The sequence below is a fragment of the Eptatretus burgeri genome, chromosome 1 (genome assembly GCF_056783735.1).
Source record: "Eptatretus burgeri isolate ZD-2024b chromosome 1, Ebu_testis_v1, whole genome shotgun sequence".
Taxonomy (NCBI): domain Eukaryota; kingdom Metazoa; phylum Chordata; class Myxini; order Myxiniformes; family Myxinidae; genus Eptatretus; species Eptatretus burgeri.
The window spans coordinates 9,910,821-9,917,714 of NC_140961.1; the positions used below are offsets into that span (position 1 = coordinate 9,910,821).

The 6,894-nt window shown below is 39.2% G+C and overlaps 1 long non-coding RNA gene across 7 annotated transcripts in view; it reads left to right on the plus strand.

Moving 5' to 3' along the window:
- Positions 1–6,260, plus strand: part of LOC147033838 (uncharacterized) — a 143,431-nt gene extending 137,171 nt beyond the window's left edge. For 2 of the 7 annotated variants that reach the window (XR_015055593.1, XR_015055592.1), the window contains 2 exons: positions 4,040–4,163; positions 4,373–6,257. This is a non-coding gene — a long non-coding RNA (uncharacterized LOC147033838). Of the gene's footprint in view, positions 1–4,039; positions 4,164–4,372 lie in introns of all 7 variants that reach the window. The other 5 variants (XR_015055595.1, XR_015055596.1, XR_015055600.1 and 2 more) reach the window with 5 other exon arrangements.
- The last annotated feature ends 634 nt before the right edge of the window (positions 6,261–6,894 follow it).

Genomic DNA, 6,894 nt, shown 5'->3' on the forward strand with positions numbered 1-6,894 from the left:
AATAACAAGACAGTGTGTGAAGAGCCAGCGAAGGAGAGGCAGCGAAGAAGAGGCAACAAAGTGAGAGAGAGCTAACAGCTCCACGCTTCCCCTTGTGTAAGCCCCGGGCGAAGGGTGGGGTGATGACCCAAAGCGACGTGCTGTGGCCCGAATCCTGCTTCTCCATTGGGCCACAGCGGCCCTAGCCACGCCCTGCCAGGCTCCGGCACCGGAAATTGTCTCAGTTGCCCATCCACTTCGGCACCGGTCGAAGCTCCAGACTCAACATAGGGTATGCTCCCTGAGCCGGCACCCCGGCCATAAACGTGCTCTGAGTACAGTCTTTAACAACAGATTTTCCCCGCCACTCACGGGCCCCCTCTCATGAGCCACAATGCACACCCGGGCCCTGTACCAAACTCCCAGATTGCCCTTCTTGCGACCCCTCTTCGCTGCCCCTATCTTGCCATGGTCTGGCGACTGGACGAGGGTTGTATCAATTCCGCGTGCTCACCCAGGACGTCCCCGGCGAGATGCGGTCAAGCTATTCATGTCTGTTGCTTGGCCCAGCATCGCACAGTGCCGAGGACAACCCAAGTCGTGTGCAGTACTCTCTATTGAGTGGCAAATTGTAGCGATGCAGAAGTTCGAGGAGGTGTTGGAATACTTTTCCCATGTGTGGGAGGCGTTTCCCATGTGTGGTTGAAGTGGTGAGGTTTGGTGGGCAAGGTGCGAAGCGAGGTGAGATGCTGGTTGGAAATTGGCACGCAGATTTGAACAAAATAATGGCATGAAATGCCTGTGCGTGCATTGTGTAGTGTGTAGTGGAGGGAGTGTGGTGTGCTAATTATCAATCGCACATTGAATGGCATGTGTGCTTGCTCGCTTGTTTTGTACCATGGCTAAAAGAAAAGGGTTGGAGTAGAAATCAAAATATGAGACAGAGATAGTTAATAGACCTAACTACGAGACCCACACAACGCACTTCGTCCCGTTAACCCACAAGACATGAGGGGAGGTCTAACTGCACGAAGATAGTGAAATAACTGCCTGTGGATCACTGTATATTGGGTGCCATTGCCTGAGAGGCATACGGTTTTGCAGAACCGCAACAATATGATTACACACACCGTGTGTGTGTGTGTGTGTGTGTGTGTGTGTGTGTGTGTGTGTGTGTGTGTGTGTGTGTGTGTGTGTGTGTGTGTGTGTGTGTGTGTGTGTGTGTGTGTGTGTGTGTGTGTGTGTGTATGTATCACCCAATGGATGAACAGGCTGTCATGCATTATAACATCAATAATCAGGCTTCAAACAGCCTCTGCCATGTGAGCACCAAGGCCACCAGGGGGGGGGGGAGTAACGACAAAGCTGTGAATGCGTTTTACATAATTGGCTTCAAAGAACTTGATTTGAATAAAAATAATTTTATAATTTTACCATAATAGCTTTTTTTGTTTTTAAAGATTACTGTAATTAAACAATAAAGGATTTATAAATAATAGTCAGACTGATTTTAATTACTATTTTCCAACTGCCTTTTCAATTAACCCTTTGGCTGCTTGTGTTGCCACGTGTTTGTTAAAATTGGTGAATAAATGTCTACAATAGGACTCTCCAAATTAGAATGGCTTGTCTCACTCCAAACTAGAATGGCACTCGGAAGAGCACACACCTCCACCAGGCTGAACAGCTTGCGTTTTGGATCAGACTAATAGGCCGGATCTGGATCCAGACCTCAACCAAAATCAAAGCAGCTTGTTCTTGTCACCTAACCAACTCATCCACCAAGGTTTTTTGCACAACTTTTTGAAATATCATGCTCTGCATCGTTTTTCGCCCCATAGCTTATTGCTGAAGAATCACTTTAAAATTCTCGTATCCTGAACAGGGTCTTCACGAAAACCGAATCAATTCGTCCTTGTGAAACACCCAACCTGTCCACCAAGATTTGTCCAAATCCGTCCATAACTTTTTGAGATACCCTTCTCAAAAGCATACTGACAAACAGGGGTGAAAACAGCTTCATCACGGGAGATACCAATAATACCAACAGGTTTCCTGGTTTCCGCAGCGTGAATCCGAGCTGGGTGTGACTAATTTTAAAAAATAAATAAACATCGGTTTGTCTTCGACTAATGTGAGCACCTCGTCCGGAGAGCTTTATGGACTCCCCTCATAAGTGTATACATCTGGGCCTGGTCATGGTGAATGTGTCGGATTTCATGCAGGTGTGTCTTTTTGCCAAAAACTGAAAACGTAGTCTTAGCAATTAATTGACATTCTTGAATTCTTCTTTTCCTAGAACAAAAACATCTATAGATTATGAATTGCATGTTGAAGATGTCAAATAAATAGTCTTACGCAGTAATCGCATACTGAATAACTCTGTGGCTGTATGCAATATGTTTTCGTGAAACTACATTATCACAATGTTGCTTTGAGGATATTCACTGTGCCATAGTGCCCCCTTCTGGTGATTCCACTCTAATATGTGGAGTCTCACCTTACTAGTATTAAAGAAAACCTGTACTCTGACATTGCATTCAATCGGTGATGTTGATCATAATAGGACACCTGTTGCAATCTGACATTGAAAATGTGTTTGCCTGGTGATGTTTGGACTATCTTCAAAAGCAAAGTGATTGAACGGATCTCAAGGCATTCTTTCTTCTCCAACACTCTCATCTCTCTTCATCAGTTGGAGTGTTTAAGCGAACCTGATACCAAACGTCGTGTGCAATTCTAATTTATATCATCAATACCTTGTGTACAATGCTGATTTATATTAACAATACGTTGTGTACAATGCTGATGTGTTTTGGTATGATTGTGGGGGTAGATGGAAGAATCTAATAGGGAAGAGCATTGTGTAGAGTTGCATTGTGGACGAGTAGAAAGCATCTCGATGTCGTAAATAGGGACTCTGTGAGCTTAAGTGTTACGTGTCGCCATACGAGAGGTGGTGCGGTGTTAATTAGCTTATATTAGGGAGTAAGAATAAGTTCCCCAGTATGTGATTGCCCTCTGTGATTTTTTTCCCACGTTTTTATATTTCAAGATTGGCAATAAAGGTTGGGAAACCACAACAAATGGGCAGAAAGCCCCGCCTTCAAAGGTTGACAGCAAGCGAAATTACGCCCCCAAAGGACAATTGATGGGCGTGACATCAGAAGCTAGCCGAGCAGGCAGAAGCACGCCTTCCCGGGTTTCGTGGGAGCCAAGAAAGAGGATAAAAATAGGACAGAGGAAAGTGGAGTGAGAAGGGCAGGTTGCGAATTTTAAGAGGAATAAAGTGGCGCATTTTGAGAGGTGAAAGAAAGGGAGAGCACACAGGAGAGGTTGCGCATTTTATAGAACAAGGAGTTGGCTTGACATTTTGGGAAAGCCGTGATCAGGGTGGAGGCACAAGGTGCATTGTTTTGGAGAGGCGAGCGCGGAGAATGAGCGCACACCGAAGAGGACGACACAGCCATTGAATCTGTGTTGAGGTGGTTTGGCTTGCGTGGCGAAGTAAGACGCCAGCCTTTTGCTTCTGGTCGGGTCGATGAAGATGATCGGAGCACCTGAAACCGTTACACTGGGGCTTTGAGCCTTTATGTGGAATGCTGCTCACGGATTGCCTGGCGTGCATTCATCCCGCTACGAGAGAAGCGCCTCAATTCTAGTTCCACAAGGATCAGCTCCAGGCCAAGCTAAATGCAGCAATAGTTGAAAGGAGGGTTGTTTTTTTTTTTTTTTTTTTCTCTCTCTCTCTCTCTCTCTCTCTCTCTCTCTCTCTCTCTCTCTCTCTCTCTCTCTCTCTCTCTCTCTCTGTCTATCTCTCTCTCTGTGTGTGTGTGTGTGTGTGTGTGTGTGTGTGAGTGTGTGTGTGTGTGTGTGTGTGTGTGTGTGTGTGTGTGTGTGTCTGTATTTGAGTCGGTGTGTGAGGCTTCGACTGTAGGATTTATTTATTTCATATCATTATCATTTCCTTTTGAATTATCATTCTTTGTGAATATTTGTTTTATTTTTCATTCAATGTATTCCTTTTAAGACACTGTAGCATTGTGCTGTCCTGATGCAGTGACCCTGTGCTGTGCTCCTCCTGGGTGGATCATCCCTCTGCCATTACGCCCCGTTAACGCGCTCGCATTAATATCCGAGTCTCAGTTGTGGCCTTCTCGGGAGAAGCTTTGCCATCCATCCAGGTAGGGTTTTAACCCCCTGGACACGACAATATTAACAATACATTGTGTACATTGCTTATTTATATTAACAATACATTGTGTACATTGCTTATTTCTATTAACAATACATTGTGTACATTGCGTATTTATATCAGCAATACATTGTGTACATTGCGTATTTATATCAGCAATACATTGTGTACATTGCTCTCTCTTTCTTTCGAGTGCAGTCTTCTGGCTGCTGGTTGCATCATTGGTTAGGGACACGGCTATGCCACTGATGCAGTGTCCCTATTACCAGTACGCTGGTACTCATTTTGCCCACCTCAGAAGGATGACAGGCTGAGTTAATCCCACCTGGTATTAACGCAGCAGCCAACAGGGCTCGAACTCAGGACCCGAAGATCCCAAGTCAGCCACCCGAACCACTAAGCCAACACCAAGCACTGTGCATTGCTTATTTATATTTATAACACATTGTATACAATGCTTATTTATATGAACAATTAATTGTGTACATTACTTATTGATATCAGCAATACATTGTGAACATTACATATTTATATTAACAATACGGTCATGTACATTATTATTTATATTAACAATACATTGTGTACAATGCATATTTATATTAACAATACATTGTGCACATTGCTTATTTTTCAGCGATACATTGTGTACAATGCTTATTTATGTTAATAATACATTGTGAACAATGCTTATTTCTATCAGCAATACATTGTTTACAATGATTTTTCATATCAGCAATACATTGTGTACAATGCTTATTTTTCAGCAACACATTGTGCCCATTACTTATTTATGTTAACAACACATTGTGTATAATGCTTATTTATATTAACAATACATTGTGTACAATGTTTATTTATATTAACAATACATTGTTTATATTGCTTATTTATATGAACGATACATTGTGTACAATGCTTACTTTTCAGCAATATATTGTGCCCATTGCTTATTTATGTTAACAATACATTGTGTATAATGCTTATTTATATCAGCAAATCATTGTGTGCATTGCTTATTTATGTTAATAATACATTGTGTACAATGCTTATTTATATCAGCAATACATTGTGTGCATTGCTTATTTATGTTAATAATACATTGTGTACAATGCTTATTTATATCAGCAATACATTGTGTACATTGATTATTTATATTAAAAATACGTTGTGCACATTGCTCTTTTCTATGAATAATATATTGTGTACAATGCTTATTTATATCAGCAATACATTGTGTACATTGCTTATTGATATTAATAATATATTGTGTAAATTGCTTATTTTTATGAACAATACATTGTGTACAATGCTTACTTTTCAGCAATACATTGTGCCCATTGCTTATTTATGTTAACAAAACATTGTGGATAAGGCTTATTTATATCAGCAAATCATTGTGCCCATTGCTGATTTATGTTAACAATACATTGTGTTTAATGCGTATTCATATTAACAATACATTGTGCACATTGCTTATTTATGTTAACAATACATTGTGTACAATGCTTATTTATATCAGCAATACATTGAATCCGTTGCTTATTTATATTAACAATACATTGTGCATATTGCTCTTTTCTATTTATAATATATTGTGTACAATGCTTATTTATATCAGTAATACATTGTGTCCATTGCTTATTTATATTAATAATATATTGTGTTCAATGCGTATTTATGTTAACAATACATTGTGTATAATGCTTATTTATATCAGCAAAGCATTGTGTACATTGCTTATTTATATTAACAATACATTGTGCACATTGCTTTTCTATTAATAATATATTGTGTCAAATGCTTATTTATATCAGCAATTCATTGAGTACATTGCTTATTGATGTGAATAATTAATATATTGTGTACAATGCTTATTTATATCAGCAATTCATTGTGTACATTGCTTATTTCAATTAATAAAATATTGTGTGCAATGCTTATTTATATCAGCAATTCAATGTGCACATTGCTTATTTATATTAAGAATATATTGTGTCCAATACGTATTTATATCAGCAATTCATTGTGTACATTGCTTATTTATATAAATAATATATTGTGTCCAGTGCATATTTGTATCAGCAATTCATTGTGTACATTGCTTATTTATATAATTAATATATTGTGTGCAATGCGTATTTATATCAGCAATACATTGTGCACATTGCTTATTTATTTTAACAATACATAGTGTACATTGTTTCTTTACACAGGATGTCCGATAATGGATATACCAAAAATAACGTTGAACAGTTTTATTGGTGTTTGAGATACTGATAAATTTGATATGAATACATACATTAGATGTGTAAGTTTTAGATTCTTTAAATTATTTTATGGTATTGTTTAGATATTCTCAAATTATTATTAATATGCTTATACATGTCATCCATCATTCTCGAAAATCAATCGAATTCGGCATTCAAATTCTGAGAAAACTTTTTCCAACACAGCTGGAGGGAGGGATGGATACACAGCATCAAATGGAAGAGCACTCGGTAGAGGGCATACCTCCACCTCACAGCGCTTGATCGAGTAGAACATATCAGGGCAAAGAATTTTTGAAATATAATGCTATATATAGTTTTTGGCCCCATCTGTCAATGGTGAGGAATCACTTGAAAATTTAAATAATTTCATATCTGGACCTGGATTTTGATCTTCACCAAAATCAAATTAATTTGTCTTTGTTACGTACTCAACCTGTTCACCAAGCTTCT